This window comes from Crocodylus porosus, unplaced genomic scaffold, assembly GCF_001723895.1.
Source record: "Crocodylus porosus isolate Cpor-Errol unplaced genomic scaffold, CroPor_comp1, whole genome shotgun sequence".
Taxonomy (NCBI): Eukaryota; Metazoa; Chordata; order Crocodylia; family Crocodylidae; genus Crocodylus; species Crocodylus porosus.
The window spans coordinates 36,842,111-36,861,363 of NW_017728910.1; the positions used below are offsets into that span (position 1 = coordinate 36,842,111).

Sequence of the window (19,253 nt, forward strand, 5' to 3'; positions counted from 1 at the left end):
ATAGGGGGATAGTTGTTTCCCATGGACAAATTTAGGGAACAACTATGGGGAACAACTATGAAACTAAAAACACCCCCCTGCACACACGTGTGTGACAAGTTGCCCCAGATGGGGCAGACTTACCTGGGGTTCTGGGGCCTCCAGGGCCTCTAGCAGCAGTGTGATTCAGGTACTCAGACCCTGGCTGGCAGCCAGAGTGTAGTTCTGGCTGCCCAGGCTCCAGTTTTGGGCGGTGCATGCTGCAGCCACATGTGCCACCCCGTTTTTTTCCATCACTTTTTTTTTACACTAGGATCTCCTGGTGTCAAAAAACCCACTGTGTTGCAAATTAGCAGCGCAGCAAATGCCTGCATGGGCAGCATGTACAGTTGGCTGTGCTGCAGATGGGTCTGCAGCATTGCAAACTGCACATGCATGCCTGTCTTGATGTTCCCATAGATTTCTTACAGTGATGCCAGTTTTCTCCATCCCTGCTGATTTTATGTTCGCTTCACAGCTTCTTTCACACCTCTTTTCTGACAAGCCCATCAATATGGTGGGGAATAGTGTTTCAAACCTAACTTATGTCTAATAAATTTCACAGCTCTTTTCTACTTCTATTTTTATTGATCAGTGAAAAATTTGCATGGAAAAACATTCACAGAGAGAAAACTAAAAATCACAAGAATTAGTTAATATTCTGTTAATTTCTATAAAGCTGAAAAAGTTTTGCTTCCAACCTGATGAAATTTTTTCTCTGTGTTTGAAATTTTTATGTTTCAAATGTAAGCCCAAAGGTATTCTTACATGGTATCCTAATTTCCAAAGGTATTGTAATATTGTAAAAGCCTATGTCTGTCTGTCTGTAATTCTTTATTTGCACTCTGATTAGCTGATGGAAACAGCCAATCAGAGTGCTCCAAGAGTGGGGGAGCTCCATCATGTTTCCAAAGCCACACCAAGCACTGGACAGGGGTGGGGGAGCCGAGGCCAGCACTGCTGGCCTCAGATCCCCCACCCCACTGCCTGCAAGAGGCAGAATGGCGGCAACATGAGGGGGTGGAGGGGAGCATCATGGGACTCCATCCCAGCCCCCTCCCACCCCTGGCCCCCATCATTCTTGACAGGCAATTGGCTAGTGTGTTTATATTGAAAATATTGCTCCACCTTAATTTCAGCATAGCTGTGTATAACTCTTATAATTTAAATAAAGATAGTAACTATATAGATAGCATGAGCTACTATACAGTATGGAAGGAGACAACCTGAAAACTATGTTCGCATACAAGCACACACACATACGTTCGTTGCATCTCAACAAAAGATTTCTAGCTTGATTGTGGGTTCCTTTAACATCCTGGTCCAGGGGTTGTCAGCCAGGGGTACGGGTACCCCTGGATGTACTTGAGAAGGCCATAGGGGGTACACACAGATGGGCAGGTGGGGATGGAGCGCTGCTGCGCACCATCCCATGCTGACACGCAGGTGGATATGGGGGGAGGAGGGGGAGAGCAAGGGAAGCCTGTATACAGCAGCTGCCACTGCTCCACATTCAGCTGCAAGTCCCCCCTGCTCCTCCACACTGTATCTCGCTACCGGGGGTACACTGATCCAAAAAAGGTTGAAAACCCCTGTCCTAGTCTGTTGATGAACTTGTTTATGAGAAAAAAATAAACAACATTTTCTCTGGAATTCCCTAAAGAAAGCATTAATAAGATGACAAATTTATCATTTCTAATGCTCATGTATTCACTATGTTATGCAAACACTAGGGTGCTGTATGAATTACTGTCAGTTAACAAGCATGGTACTGAAAATAGAAGTTAATGCATGAAAATAAGCTTATAGAGAGAGAGAAAAAAAGAGTATAAAGGTTTTAATGATGCCTCTGATGGAAACATGTTTTCTTCCCCAAACTTTAAGATTTTCTTAGTTTAGCATAACAATATACAAAAAAAGCCTCATTAAACAAATACAAGCCATCAGGTCACAACAGGAATATCTAGATATACTTCAGAAAGTAACAGACTTAAAATCTAATCTCTGGTTTCTGCCCTCTGAAACTTTGCACCATCTACTTATATAGAGGATGACAATGATAGCATAAGGAAGAAACCAATGATTTTGCTTTCCCTGTTTTGTAACCCAAACCACTACAAAGGCAAATTGTTGCACAATAGTTTGCATCCATATAACATGACACATGCTATCCAGGGCCTTCAGCATGAAATGTCTACAAGAGAGTGTCTTTTCTGAATTCTTGAAGAGGCATGGAAATGCAAGGAGCCATATAAAGAAATGTAGGCCACAAATTAGAGCTGGATCTGAGCAACTTGATATTTCAAAAGATAAACAAATATGCTCTATCATATGTTCATCTGGAGCTTGGATTAGGTTATTCATCAATGAAGAATGACACAGGACTTTATTCATTTAACATTTGCATGCAAATATAGCAGAAATGTTTTTATAAAGTGATAATATGTGCATCCTGTAAATACTATTACAGACAAAATGAAAGCACAGGCCTCAGTAATTCTTTACAATATAAATAAGGGCCTTGTTACACAGCAGCTCATAGAGCTCTTAACCCATGGACTATTCACACATTAACACCTGAAATTAGTATTAAGCAAGTTTTACATGGCTTAAAGTTAGGCCACTCCAGGGCAGGTTTCTCTATGATCTGTGTTACCCAACTTTTGTTCCATTCATGCATGGCCAGTTCCCATAGATGCACTGCTCAAGTTGCAATCCTTCAGTATCCCAGCATGCAGTGTCCTGTCCCCACTCCCCTGTTCAGTGTGGATAAACTTTCAAATCCCTGAACTCTATTGCCCAGAGGTAGTTCTGGCACCAACCCAACTTCCCCTCCTGCTCCTGGGGGGTGTGCCCTTCCCAACAGCAGGGGTGCATCCCTGTTCAAACTTCCTGTAAAGCACTTGCTAGCTACCCAGGTGGCAGGGCACAGATGGGTCCAGAAGTGGGATCTAGCAAGGTAGAGGGGAACAAGGAAGGGCTGAGCTTGGGCCCCCTATGAGCTGGGGCTTCCTTCTCCAGGCAGGGGCAGTAGCTCCCCTAAAAGAGCCTTCCCTCACCACTACCACCTCCCAGCCAACCCAGGAAGCACAACTAGCACCTCCAACACTGCAATCCTAAATCCCAGTTTATTAAAACATGAGACCTTCTTCAATTTACGTCCTCTTTGTTTCTTTTTTACAATTCTTATTTTTTACTTTTTTTTTTTTTTACTCCTTCAGGGGCTGACTTCTTCTTTTCACTACCTTTCCCCCACCCCCATTTTCTTTCTACCTCCAATTTCATTACCCACGCCCATCTTGACTTCCCAGCTTCATGTTCCTACCCCCACCCTCCAACCCATCTGTCATACACCACCACCTAGAGCAGTGAGAGAAGCCTGTCTTGGGTCACCAACTGTCTAGTGGCAACTCACAGCTACAGCTCCTAGTCCAGTCTCTGCTCTCCAGCCCTCTAGTGGCAAGTCTAATCTGGGCAAGCTGGGGACAGTCAGAGGTTTTTAGCCTTAAGGTGTGACTGCTCCAAACTTGAGCTAGCACTGACGCCAATCAACATTTGAGCAACTCAAAGTGCAATGTGTAATAAGGCCCTAAAAGACACTAAAAGGGGCCCAATCCTGGTTACTCTCAGATTTCACTGAAATCAACAGAAACTGAGAGAGGCATGTGAGCTAACCATAAATGACAGAATATAATATGCAATTTAAAGCAGATCTATTAAGCAACAAGACATAAAAGGCAATCAGCTCTGGATGATGTTAAGGAGCAACATGACAAAAGATTTTTAAAGGTGCAGTGTGGTGGTCTGATTCTGCATGTGTATAACAATCATTACCATGAATAGCCCCTTTGAAATAATTTACATTAATGGCTTCACTCATGGTCATAAGCACTATTTATGGTTGATGTGCTTCCAAGACGAGGACCTCCTATTTAATTTGGAGGTGCAGGTTTTCAACCAGAGAAAACTACTGTATCTCTGCTGTCTATATTGTAACAATGAAATTTTACATTGGATGGATGCCCCAAAATGTCTTAGGGTCTGATTCACTTGAAGGTTGGTTTCAGTTAGTTTTTATTGATCAACGCTAAGAAATAGTGTTTTAAGTATAGAATACTGCAATTAGGAAAATAAGGCCAGATTCTCAATCATTAATGAATCAGTAAAGTGTCAGTGGAGGCAATGGAATAGTGCCAATTTACACTAGCTCAAGATGTGGTTTAGGATTTGCTACTTAACATGATGCAGAAAATTAGTCTTCACTTGTCAGTTTAGATTTTATATATTTACTTTCCCCTATTCTTTCCTGAGAAGTTTTTTTCTGCTCTGAGGTTATCTAAAAACTAATAAATTCTAAAAATGAAAAGCAGATTGGATCAGACTATAATCTCACATGGCAAGGGACAAATCATTGTTATTGGACGATATTTATCAGTTACACTGACGCATGCCACTGATGCACAGCAATGCTTTGATATTTTCCACAGTCTTCTGGAATATTTTATTTCTAGCTGTCCTTGGGATGTGTCAGGAAAAATGAAAGGCAAAATTTCTTTTCAAACATCTCATCCTGACAATGTTCCCCTTTACTTGAAAAACAAGTGGGAAACTTTGGGATAAATTCAACTTCGCTAATAATTATTAAAAAGAACTATCTTTGTCCCCAAGATAACATGTTGTTGTGCTGCTTATTGTACAGTAAATTTTCTAGAAGAAAAATGTGTTTACGTTGGCCCCATGTATGAGATACAATACCCCCATCCTAGGCTATGGAACATTTTGTTGTCACTGCTACAACATTAGGGTTATAGTAGTCTGGGACAGCTGAGCTCTTATGCCATCTATTTGTCTATACTACCATAGCTGGAACACCATAGAACACTGCTCAGCAGCCCATACATTGATCGTTCTTGTTGCATTAGAGCCTGAAGCACTGAATCTGCGACAAACTGTATGTACAAAGCCCCAGTGAAATGTGTATATTGAGGCAATGGGTAAGTACAAATGTTCACCCCATCTGATCTACAATCACACAGTTTACTTTAAACCACATGATCATAAACTGGGAGTGACACTTGCAGCTGTTCCACTCTGAGAACCTGGTGTAAGTAGGATGGGGAATGGGGCAGGTGGGACGGGGGGGCTCGCAGGTTTGGTGGGTCTGGGAAGGGATGTCTGTCTGAGAAGAGGCTGGAGAAGGAGAGGCGGTTAAAAATAGCTTGATCAGAGTAGAGAGGGTAAGAAGAGTGTAGCCCTGGGACTATGGTCTGAATATGTGCAGATTTTGATGGACTGGGCTAACCCATTTCTGATTTAAGTTAGTTCAGATGAACTTAGACTGGCCCCACCACTTTCGCCAAATTTCAACCACTGAATGTCTGTTTAGATGGGCATTTATATCAACCTAACCATAGTTTGGTTGATCTAAATGTAATGTCTGCACATACCCAGGATTAAATTGATATGCATTTAAGGTAAAGTTGGATAAGACAAAAATAAAAGATACATTGTACAATCTGACACCAAAGCCATGGCAGGACTTGCATGCCCAATTGAGCCATACTAACCCTTTACTGTACCTATAGTCTATACTGGCTTACAGGTCATATAGACTCTCATATAAAGAGGAGCAAAGCCAGTTTTGCTCTGCAACATTTATTTAAAAAGTATAACAATGTTGATTGGTTTGAAGATATATTATGCTGCTGTTATCTTAGTCAGATAACTGGTGTTATAAAAAGACATCAAAGCTCTGTGTTACACAAGAAGTTCATTGAATCATAAAGCCTGAAGGTAGTAAATCTTTTCAAAGTCAATCCCTGAATTTTGAAAACTGAACATAATTATGGCAAATAGCTTTATTGTTCAAAAATTCTTGAGCAAAACTAGTGCATAAAAATGTAAATTTCAAGAAATAACTCATTTCTTTAAATATTTATGGATAAACTTCAGTCAGATTCCCATAAAGGCATTTGAATGTGCAAAGCACTTGCACATGTCATTGTACTTCAATATGCAAAATTATGCATTTTCCATATTTATTTCTGCTAAACCCCAAGTCTTCTCATTTGAGGAGGGAGATGGAAACTAAAAATCTCATAGCATGAACATATTTTTTAAATAATTGACATACATGATTTGAATATGATGAAAGATCTCTTAATGGGTGCATGGAACACACAACATTTTGATACTGGGAGACCCCTAAGCTTTAAAGAAACTGAGAAACTCAGCTAATCAGCTGCAGTTTAGACCAAAGTCAGCTGACAAACAGAGCTAGGGAAAACGTTTTGTCCAAAAAGCTATCATTCAGATGAATACACTCTGTGGCCAGCCTGCCACAACCCGCTTAAGCACATATTCATTCCAGGTCTTGATGGCTTCTTATTGTAATGCTAACTGACAAACAGCGGAGCAATTTTTTAGAAGAAAAAACAAGTGATAGAACTGCAAATGAGGGCAGCTCTCTGCCAACCTTCCCTGTAAAGCCAGAAAAGTATAAGCTAATAAACCATACATTATTCATTCACTCTTTTGCTGTTGTAAATCTAAATACATAATAAATCATTTTAGAGAGAATTCTGTTGCTTTAGGGAGTAAATGATATTACTCACAGTATCTAAAGATAACGTGTGCTTAAGTCTTGCAGGATTTGGCCCTTTATGTAGGGGCCAAGGTAAGTCACTTGGGGGCAGATTTCAGAAGCACTCAACATCAACTGTCTTCTACTGAAGTCAGTGGGAGCAGAGTAAGGCCAATACTGAGCCCTTAAGAAAATCTTACCCAGCTTCTTCATCTGCAAATGGGGGATATATTTTATTCAACATTGTAAGACACTTGACAGGCTTGGAATGAAGCTGCTTTGTAATGGTATTAAGTTAAAATCTTGACATGTAGTTGTTTGTCTGCTCGTTATCTATAAACAATAGGCCTCAAAACCCAAAGAAAAACAAGCAAGCTATTAATACTGCAAACAGGAAATGTGGTTTTAGAAACAATGTGCTCTCAGAAATTTTATTTATAACAAACAATTAGGAGTATATTACAATGTCAATGAAAGTCTTTTCCTCATCTTTATTAACATGGTGGCTTTTCTAGTCTATCTTTATTGGGTTGCTAATTGAACAGAAGTTTGCATTTCATATCAATTTTTAATACTCATTTCTTAGAGGGAAGTCAGCTGCAGTAACCAGCATGCTCAATTAAAAGCAGTTCTGACCTAGTTCCATGAAAATCAATAGAACACCTGAAAAAAAGGCTAACAAACTGTCTAACATTCCAGAAGACAAGGCTGCAAGGCATCTAACTGTTCATTCTGCACATGTTTCCATGGGTAGTTTTTACTGTCATCCAAATACAAGGGAGATGAGCTCTGGCTGACACGGTCAATGGAGTTGCACTTTATGTAACAGAGCCATATGATTGATCAGAACTCCAGTATGAAGCTGGAGATAGGCCCATTGAGAGTCTCTGGGTTAGTGTGAGAGGGAACAGCAACAAGGGTGATGTTGTGGTGGGGATCTGCCATAGACCACCAAACCAGGAGGAAGCGGTAAATGAGGCTTTCTTCAAACAGCTAGCAGAAGTGTCCTCATCACAGGCCCTGGTTCTCATTGGGGACTTCAATCACCCTGACATCTGCTTGAAGGGCAATTCAGTAAGCAAGTTTTTGTGGAAAGACTGCAGGTAGGTCAAATTATGTCAAGAAAAAAATTACATACACAAGCTATTCCTCCACACGCTTTTTATCAGTTGCTTCAGTCAGGACATAAAAATTTCCTCACATATAGAGAATTTATAGACAAAGAGTAAAGCCCTTTTTCTCCATTACCAGAATTTAGAGTAGGATCCACTAAAGTAAATTTTACCATGGACTTCAAGGACCTTTGGATCAGATCTTTTATGATGGGCCTTAGGGGGTGAGGTTATGTTTCTAGGAATTAAATCAGCATTCCAGAAAATCTTGGTATTTAAAAACTGCAGTATAAAATGCTTAATCAGCTGAAGAAACTGTTGTTTTTATTGTGTATATCACCATAGGAAAGACATTTTAAGAAATACTAAGAAAGGTAATGTTGCAAGAATTTAACAACTTGGGACTGTAAATCCTTTCCTTGCTGCATCCCATGTTTTCTTAGAACCACATAGAATCTAAGCTAATTTTACTGTAAGAAGTGTGGGCAAGACATTTGTCAGGCTTCTGTATCTTGAAAAGAAGCAGTGGCAGAGCTCAGGATATCAGGAAAATAGCATTCTGATTGGGAGAAGGGTTGCAAAGATCTTATTCGCTTAGTTTAGCAATGACCTGCAGCACCTCCTCCAGCTGTGATATATTAATTCTAATTTTAGAAATGAAAATTGGACCTTTACTAGAAAATCTAATTTGGTTAGCTTTGGCTTGTAGTAAAATAAGGAACATTAGTTCCCTTTCCTTGCCTTTGCAAATGCAAACATGGTAGTTCTGTTCTGGGCAATGTATATTTTAGGTATATGTGGCATACATCCATCAGAGCCCAAAATATGTGGTATGGAATCTGTTAAAATGTGTATACTAAACATTCTGTATCTATATATATTTGTTCCTGTTAGTAGACTATATCTGGACTTTTAGGGGGCTTTGTGAGTCAAGGAAGACTTTAGTTCTCACTCATCTTAGTTCTCACTCATCTTACAAGCATGTTATTCAAGGTACACACAGCTTGGGCAGAGTGACAAATTCTCAAAGAAACATTAACATTATCTGAGGAGAAATTTTGCTGCTTAGTTCATGCTTGTGCAGAAACCTGTTCTGCCATAGCCAAAGGGAGGCACAAAGGAAGCTCAGATGCTAAAGCAGATACACTTCAGCCATACAGCCAAACCAGCTTACACTACTAGATTCATTATGCTTGACATCCAGTTCCTTGTTCAGATGCCTTTTACTTGTACCTATATTGATAACCTTGCTTACAGTCGCTAACTTGCAGCTTGCCATAATGTATGATACACTTCAACTAAAATAGCTGGGACTTGTGAATATATCACCAAAACCGAGATTTCTCCTCTCACACCATGTGTTGTAGCTTAATTTATGTCAACAGAATTGCTTCTGATTTTATACCAGTATATGCATAATCAGACTATGAATATAGCATAATATTTTGTATTAAATGGGGGAGTTAAAATATTTACAAATTCATTGAGAACACTCACTGATATAATAGGATAAAATATATTCAAGTATACAAATTCACATGCTTTGAGATAAAAACTAAACAGTCACTGATGGGGGTTAAAATCAAACAAACCCTCTGACCAGAGTGTGCCATTAATGTCCACTATTAAGAATGTGGCTTACAGGACAGAATGCAATATCTTGTAGAGACACTGGACGTAGGTCTGTGTGAGGTAGCTTACTCCCTAGATACAGAACACATATACACTGCTTTATGTACATGTGCTATACATACCAATTTAAGGTACAGAAGGACCTGGAGCAGACAAACAAGCTACTATTTCAGTGTAACTGTAAACTGTAGATTGCCTTGTTGCGTCTTACCACTGGGTGGCAGAGCAGCAGGTTCACCTTCAAGTAACCTGTTCACCTTCAAATAGTTAGGACAGAATTAGCTCCAGACATATTGAACAAGCAATAACGTATACCAGCATGGTTTTACCCCTGATTTTTCTTGAAATAATTTTACAAAAGAGTTAAGTAGATGACACTGTGGAGGACTGTTCAGCATGTGCTCACTACTATTTTACAGTGATATAAAAGCTCAAATATGTTGTGCTGCATCCAAGCCTTTTAGTCTCAAAAGCAATTTAATATGCCTATACTGTGTAGTACGTCACCTCTGGTATCTATAGGTATTGCAGCATTGTTCAGTGTACACACAGCCTGAGTTTACTTTATCTTTGCCAGTATCAGATCCTCCAGGTGATATCAGAGACAAGGGCCTAGACTATGTGGACTGCTAGTATGATTCAAAACCAATGCTCTTATGTTTGTTTAGTATGTGCTTCACAAAAAAAGTTGAAAACCTCTCTGATTTTAAAAGGTCAAATCCATATCCTAAAATGTTAGCTATTGTTGTTTTCATATTACTCTCCCAAAAGATCACTCTTCTCTAAAGCAGGTATAGAGCAATTTCAACATATTATATTTATGCAATTTAATGGCAAGTAATGTGTGTTTGGATTTCTGGACAATGGCACAAGATTAAATGTTTTTTACTGCTATTTTTTATTATTTCTGGAGAGACAAATCTTTGGGTCATTTTGTAGTTTATAAAATGGACCAATATACTTTCTGTTTACAGTTTTGCTAGATGAATGCACAATTTTCAATGTAGAGTTGTAAAATCATAAAGGACAGATTTATATTCCAAGAACCTGTAACACAGTTGGTGTAAATCAACCTACCTCCAGTGACTTTAATGGAGTTATGCTGATTTACAACAACTGAAGATTTGGCCCTAAAGGTCTAATTTTTACAGACTTTTTTGTGCCCTAGAAATCAAAACTCAGAGCCTATTATCATCATCCAGGTCATTAAATACAGCAAGTGTTGCTTTGCTTATAAGTGGAAGTTATTAAATACAGGTCACAGTAAATGCTAATACATTCATTTTTTTTAGATATTTTCTTTTTTTAACAGGGCTCAGAAAACTCATATCTAGGGTCATGTATTTAAAACAATAGAAAGTCAATGGCTATTTTATCCATGTGAAGTCCATGTAAAAAACAAATCAGAGTATAATGTTATTTTCCAAGATTTTTTTTAACCCTGCAGATTTTTAAGCGTTGATTTTCTTATTCATAAAAAGAAATGTTGATTAAGTTACTAACCAGAAATTATACTTTGAGATCAAACAGTTGTGGAATATAAACACAAGGAATAAATAAATGCATACACATCAATCAGAAGCAGCATCTGTCTACAGAAAAACCTGAGCAATTATTTATGAAATTATGTCTTCTTCAATGATTCTGTATACCATGGTAGTCCCAAGGGAACCTGATTTTTTGATGAGCCTAAATTGCTGAATTAGAAGCGGAGACAATGTCATGGTCCCAATTAGCGAAACAAACGCATGTCATTTCAAAATACGTGTTTTCTATTTTGATATCTGTATGGAACAAAGACATTCTTGCATTTGAAAGAGGAGACATTCCACCTTTAAGTGACCCAAATGACCACAAGCCCTTAAAACAGATGTATTAATATTTGTATAAAAGCAGATTACAGAAACACAATAAAGCACTAGTATGCATTACAAATTACAAGGATATGACTGCAGAAATGTGTGGGGTGCAATTTCACAATCAGTACAGGTTCTTCAGCTGTACTGTAAATTTTCTTTGATATTAAATATGAAGAAACATCTTTACATTTAGTGCTAAAAAGACAATATGGTCTAGTGCTTATGGCACTGGAATCATGCTCAAGGGGCCACTGATCTGTTGGGTAACCCCAGGGAAGTCACTTTACCTGCCAATATCTTTCTTTCTTTCTTTTTGTCTATTTAGAATATACCTACCTGAAACTCAAGATTTCTGGTTTGTGGGAAATTTCGCTATTTTGAGATGAAATTTCATTCTGAATCAGAAATAAACACTGATTTTTTCTTTTCCCATAAATAAGAAATTAAATATATATATTACAAACAACAACATACAATTCTGACATGAAATGTGTTGTTTTCCTTAGTCCCCAACACCTACCAACTGAAACTAACACTTTTGTTAGTTTCATGCAGTGTCAGTTTTGGTTCGCCCAGGGTACATGACTATGGAGATGTGCAATGCAAAATTCTTTGGGTCCCTGACTGCCAGGATATCTAGACCCTTGGTTAGCCATCCTAATGCTAAAGGACAATGAACTGTAGAATGAACCCTGCTCAATTAAAGCTCAACAATGGTTTCTGAAATGCTACTGAACCGAATTTGATCAAGCAAGCTAAAAGTTACTTAAAATAGTGGTAAATCCAGGCTACAATGACTCAGCCTGGTATTTTCATACCTTCTATTACTATTTGTTACATTTCCTTTCCTTTCATATTTCCAAAAACCTTTCTCTTGCACATTTATTTCATTTACAAGGTGAGGAGGCACTACTGGGAGTCTGACCTCCTGCATAATGCAGGCCATAGGTCTAGAAAGCAGAGGGGAAAAAAATCAAGTTTTGATTTAGAAAGAGCCTCTGATGTAGAATCTGCCACAACCCTTGATAAACTGTTTTGATCATTAAGCACTTTGCCTCCTAGTTCTAGCATGAAATTGAATTTTTAAAGGAAAAAACAGCTGCCGTACAATATTTCCTTGAATTTTTATTTCCTATTCCTCCCTTTTGTTCTCTTCCTCCTCCAAAAGTTCTTTCTGTAGAAGTCAGCGGAACTAAATTAGTGCAAAGGTGGCTAGGAGATCATCAGCACAGAAGCAGATTTTTCAAAGTAGTGAACCTTTATCTTGACCCCAAAACAATTTTTGAGAGAGCTGAGCTCCCATCACCACCTTTTGTGAAACTTACTACCAACATTTTAAACGCACTACATACCTAGTGCTCTGGGCTTAGAAAACCTGGTGATGTGATTTTGGTGCCTATGGACACATACATGAGATGTTTTTCTGTGTAGTAGAACAAATTACTGCATAGTAAGCATCACCGTCTATATGTTTAGACCCTTACTGCACAGTAATTTGCTCTACTTAGCAGTTAATTTGCTACTTGCAAATTCAAGTAGCAACTTAGCGCCGAATAACTACTGCACAGTAAGGCATGTGTAGACAACCGGTCAAACCAAGAAGAAGGGGCAGGAAATTGCTTCTAGAGTGGGCTCCATCATCAGAGCCCAGGTGGAGATAAAGTCTCCCTGCCCTGCAAGCAGGGAGCTCTCAGAGGCAGGAAGCAATGTCCTAGGCCCCTGTCCCAATTTGTCAGCAGAGCAGCTAGCAGTGAGCCCCTGGCTGGGGGGGAAATCCCTGCCCATCCGAGTCTCACTGCTATCTATCCCACTGGTGGATTGGGACAGGGGGTCCCCTCCCCAGCAGGTCTTTCCAAACCCTCTGCCCCTGAATGGGAGGCTGGGGCCAGGAGCTCCACACTGCCAGGGCAGAGGGATATTGTCCAGGAGCAGCTCCCGGGGCAGGGAGCAATCTCCCAGGCCTGACCAGGAGACATCCATCTCCTGGCCCTGCCAGTGCCTGGGCTAGTACCCAGAGGGAGCCTAGAACTCCCCCTGGATGCTGCAGGAGGGAAGAGCAGGGTGGGAGTAAATCTGCTCCTGAATGTGCACATGTGTAGGCTGCCCAGGGTAAGTGTACGCCAGAGCAAATTAGTCTGGAGTAAACTCACCCAGCAGCATTTGCACATGCAGATGCACCCTAAGTGCTATGACACATCTGTGTGTTGAATTTGAGATGAAGTGATAAAAGCCAATGTAAATAAACAGAAAGGTCAAAGAAAAATGGACGAATAATTGTAAACCTGTCACAAAAATAATAAAAAGGTGAGTGGGGAGAAAATTATAGAAAAGTTAAGAAACTGTCAAGTAAAGAAAGTGTGAAATGAGGGATGGGAAGAGGCAAGAAATGTTCATGTACACTATGTGAAGTACACCTACAGCCTTTCTAGTTTTCCATAAGCTAACATATTGCAACTATCAGGATGTAGAGGGAAATAAGGCAAAGAGAAGCAACATTATTGGATTATCCTGTTTTATTCAGTTTAGTTATATAATGTAATTGGTAAGTGTTTAGGTATGACCAAATTGTCCAGTTATGCTGGATGAATCACTCAGTGTGCCTTAAGCATTTACATTATCTGTCTTATCCATACACTTTATTCAGGTGGAATTACAGAAAAAAAAATTCAGCCTTCAAATTTTCTTGTACTTTCTTTTCTGACCATCTGTCTTTGCACTATAGAGCTGTGCTAGCATGGTTGGCTACGCAGGATTTAAATCAATATGCATACAGGCACACAGTAATAGAATTAAAACCTAAAATACAGGATTTTTTAACCATTTATTTCAGCCTATTTGATTTTTTGGGAGAGAGAATTTCTTCTTTAAACCACATTCAGGACTTGCAATGTTTATTTGCCTATTATTTTTTCCTATGTATTATGTTTCTATTGTAACATCATAATAGCTTAATGCCTTTTAGACATGTTCATGCTAATGGGAAATTTGCAGTAGCAGTTACAAAAGGGTCTAGTGTGCTCTGCATGTTCCTCAAGATCTTTGTATACAGTGAACAATAATTTATTCCTACTTTTCTTAGTTCTCCACAGGGTCTTGAGAGTCTGTAGTTTTGCCCTTTGGAGAATTTCACTTTTCAGCTCCTAGTGACAGATATGGAAGACGTTTGTAATGTGCTCTTCTCCAAAGCTTTGGAGGTTCTTTTAAAACATTTCAAGATTTACATAATTATTTAAATTTTCTGATCCCTCTTGGAACTTCCTGAATTGAGGCTTTAGAAAATGTTATTATAATCTGTCAAATAACAGTTAAGGAAGGGGGAAATGGCTAAATACCTTGAAAATGTACTTACTTATAATTCAGGCTACTGACATCTACCCATGGAAACTTCAAATCTGCTCTTACCTATGGCATTAGTTCATGAGGTGATAGAGAAAAAGCTGACATTTTTTATCCAAGTGCTTTCCAAGGACATAGCATCTGGATTTGTCATGGGCAGTTCCCCATATTTAGAAAAGACAGCATATCAGAGTTCACAGCCTTGTAGAACTTAATAGGATAATTTTGTCCGAATGAAGATATGGTACTTCAGTCAAATCTGGAGAGACTGCTCACTCTCCCAAGGCATCATTAAGTCCTAATTCACTGGTGTTCTAACGAGTGTCAGGCTGTGGCTTGGAATCTGGGGCCTCACCCTGCCTGGCACAGCTGCTTAAATTGGCCTGCCACATCCTCAGCAAAGCATGGGGCAGACACACCTGGCCATAACCCACCTTCTAGACCTAGCCACCTGTCCACTCCCTGTCATCAGAGTGGCCTGCTAGGGTCAGCTGACTCCTCACTCCTTCCAGTATAAAGAGGAAGTATCTAGACAACAAGGCTCAACTTTGTATCTAAGAAGCTGTATCTTTGGTCTGTGCTGCTTCTGACTGATGGATTCATTGGATATCTGACCTGGCTCGCCTCCTGCCCTCACTCTCTGCCTGACCCTCTGGATAGCTGACCCAGCTGTGGCCTTATTTCCCAGATACCTGACTTGGCTTAGCCCTCTGACCTCACATTCTGCCTGACCCTCAGGATCCCTAACTCAGTTCCCTGGTCAGATCTTCTAGATCCTGACTTCCCGGCTTCCCCTGATCCTGAGGTGACCCCCAGACCTGGCTGCCCATGGCCCGGCATGACAATGAGGGAGTTCTGGCCTAGGGGGTGAGTTTTAATACAAGTCATACCAGGCCTTTTCCTTCTATTGGCAGACTAAATAACTTGGAGTCAGTTTCAGAGGCAGAAATTTGGGAGTATTAATTACTTATAACCTTAAATTAATATAAATTCTGCACTTTCCTTATTGTAGCTGCCAATCTGATTCTGTCAACCTTACTTATCCTAGATTGTATGGAGTTACTCATACAATGTGACTGTAGAATTCAGTTTGCAGTGATATCTGGATACGCCATGCTGGTCAAAATGTTCAGTCCTAAGTGCCTACACCAGTGGTTCTCAACCATTTTAGAGTCAAGGCACCCCTGGGTAGACTTGCAACACCACTTAGAAAACGCCAGCTCTTAGTTTTCTTTTTCTTTTTTTTGGACTACAGAAAAATAATAGAGAAGTTTGGAGGGTTTTTTTGTTGTGAAGAACTCAGAAATACCAGGATTATGGATTTCTAGTTGAAATTCTTGGGTTTAACTTGTAAATCGTGTTTCCAAACCTAATAGTGCCAACATTGTGTGGTACCCTAGGTGAGAATCACTGGCCTAGACTTAAGAGGCATCTAATTTTTAGCGTAATTTTTAAAGATGCTAAGCAACTTCTCTTTGAGAGGGGCTTCAGTGGATTTATGGGTAATCAACACCCTGAATAATTAAGCCACTTGTAATTAGGTGCTTAGAGATCTAAAGTTGAAAATGTTGGCCGTAATGTAGCTGCTTGAAATAATGCTTGAAATCTATTAGTGAATTTGACTTTTTCATTATAAAATTAGTTTTACTATTATTTGGAATGAATTGCTTTGGAATGCATTGCTATATTTTTCCTCACTCCTTTAATGGATTTCTTCCTTTTAATTTTAAAGTGTATATACATATCTACACTTACATGTTCACACACAAACAGTTGACACATGGGGATTTTAAAGGATGTAAGCGGGTTGATGTGATAGTTCTGAACTAAACTGAACCGATTAGTAAAGGGACTAAACTATTTCACCAAGGACTTTGAGAAATACCTACCTATACCTTATATTTATGGGAGTTAATAGGAGTAAGACATATAGGACCAGAAAAGTATACTTTCAAGGAGCACTTCTATTTTAACAAAAAGAAAATAAACCCTAGCAATTCTTCAAGATGGCTTTTCCACATTCCCAATGCACAGACAATGTTCCCATGACCGACAATTTTCTCCCACTGGCTGAGCACCTCTGTGGAGCTTCTTGGAAGTCATATACCTCCTAAGGGTATGTTCCATTGAGGAGTGCGGCCACAAGGGACAACAGTGATATTAAACATTTAATCTACAGCTCCTGTGAACTACTGCAGCATTTCAGTGAGGATTAGTTTAATGTTGAACACACTTCAAATAAATATTTTTGTTCTCCAATTACATCTGTTGCCATGAAAAATTTTAGTACCTTGATATTTTATCCTAATTTAGGATTAAAAAAGTTGAAATATCAGAATTTGCCATGAGATACTACTGAAATTTTCTGTCAACTCTAGCCATTATCTGACCTAGAAAAATCATTAGTACCTCTATCAAATTTATCTCAAATTGACATATGCAGGTGCAATTGCTTCCATTCTTATTCTTCCATGATCCTATACGGTTTCTGGCTTACCAGGAGTTTTAAAGATAAAATGGTTGAATTGGTCTCATTTTAACAAAGAAGAATAATAGTAGGTAACTTAAGTACTGCTGTACCCATTCATCACTTTTGCGTTCAAGCCAGAGATGCACTGAACAACCAAAAAGCAGACAGAGGATAAGGGTCAAAGAAAAGTTCTGCTTTTAAAACTATGACCACAATCCCCACAGAAGTCAGCGACAGTAGTCACCCTATAGCTGAGAGATTAATTTTCTCCATACTTGTCACAATACATTGCAAGTACACTCAGGCTGAATCCTAGATACTATATCATACTCTTTCTTTTTTAATTTGTACGTGGTAGTGAATAATTCAAACAGGTCATAAACAGGTCTTTCAGGCTTCAAGAAAATCTTGCCTGAACTGTGCCCAGAATAATTTTGAAGTTCCATATTTCCTACCTCTAATGAAATAAGAGGGACATAACTCTCCTTTTGTCTTTTTGTTCATCAGGGCCATTCCTAGGGTACAGCAAATCAAGGCAACTGCCCTGGGCCCCACATTTTAGGGGGCCCCATACTTCAAAGTCAGAAAGCTGGAGCCAGAGCCCAAGCCGGCTGTTGGGGCTGGACCCATGCAGTGCCCCGCAAACCTTCTGTTCTAGAGCCAGAAAATGCCAATCCAGCCCCTGGCAGGAGCTAGCAGCACTCCACGGGAAGGGTCAGTGGCCTGGCTCTGAGGGCTGCAGCAGAGGTGCTACCTAGCACCCACCCTGTGCTACAGCCTGGCCCAGAGCCCCTGCAAGGCTACTAGGCACCGGGCACTGTGGCTTGGCTTGGCTTGGCTTGACTCAGGGCCCCCCCACTGCAAGGGTGTCCCTGACCCAGCCTGGCCTACCTGGTGCGGTTCTCACCTCAGCTGACCCACACTGCAGGCGGCCCCCTGGGGCAGGCTGTGCCAGTGGCAGCACCCTCAGCACCAGGGCAAGGGCTGCTGCCTCCATCCCACTCTGCAGCCTGTGCCACCTGGCTCTCCTGGCCCTGGCCCTACAACCAGTGAGTACTGAGTCAGGAACTGCAGCCCTGCCCTCGCCCTTCCAGTGGATATCAGAATGTAGGTAACAACACTGATCGTGATCGGTGAGTTCTTTTTAGTTATATAAACTTTTTTAATTATATAAAAATGTAAAGGGGGCCCTGCACAGGCTGATTTGCCCTGAGCTCCGCACCCCTCTAGGGTCAGCCCTGTTGTTCATTGCTATCTGGTTTCCACACGTTTTGTTTTATGCTCAGACTAAAGGACACTAAACTGAGAATGCTTGGTCTGGTTTGTCATACTGCATTTGCTCTCCTCCTATTCCAAAAAAACATAGACTATTAGATTCTGATTCAAAACTGTGCAACACCCACTGGCTTCCTGCATGACTTGTATGAATAAGGCTTAAGTACATCTCATGATTAGTCTAGTCTACACGGGCTTCCACTGTGTGTTATTACACACCACAGAATGTAGAAGCTTGGTCAGATTATTCTTTCATACCCCACAATTTACTATAAATGTGTTATCATGGATCTTTTTTGTGCAATTACAGAAGAGAGAATGCTGATCCTGTACTTGTTTTCAAGTCATCCTACAGTAACTTCTGTCACTATAGTATTTGAGTACAAGCCCAATTCTTGCCTACTGTGGTAATCCAAAAAGATTAAACTACACTATAAATACCAGACAAACTAAAGTAAAATCGGATTGACAATCTGTTTACTTCTCCTGCACAGCTGCACTGAAAAGTTTTTGCTATTAGCTTCTTTAGATAAAATGACTGATTAGGCCATAAAATAACTGAATTTGGTTTCTGTTTTACCCATCTTCCCCAGCACTAATGGCCAAGAACAAGCATCTTTTTTTTTTTCTACCTAGAAGAACAAACCAAATGATCTTTCAACTGCCAATTAGAAAAGCTGTTTTGTAAAGATTTGGAACACAAGATTTACTTTACATTTTGAAATGCCTCTTGATAGTCTGCAGTCAAATTTGTTCAAGTGGAATATAAACAATTTATTTTGGGGGTCACCTTTGAAGAGGCAGCATAAAAGTACCCTGGGATTTCATAGACTCAAACTAATGTCATGTTCATTCTGGGATTTTCTAAAAGTTCCTAAGGGTTTTTTCATGTACAGCAATGGAACCTTACAATTTTATTAAATGCCTTGGATGATGTTGGCACAGCACATAATTGGAAGGAGAGTTCT

General features: G+C 39.8%; 1 protein-coding gene across 1 annotated transcript in view; it reads right to left on the reverse strand.

Moving 5' to 3' along the window:
- NYAP2 (neuronal tyrosine-phosphorylated phosphoinositide-3-kinase adaptor 2) overlaps positions 1 to 19,253 on the reverse strand; it is a 149,858-nt gene that overhangs the window by 53,520 nt on the left and 77,085 nt on the right. The gene's annotated exons all lie outside the window — the stretch shown is intronic.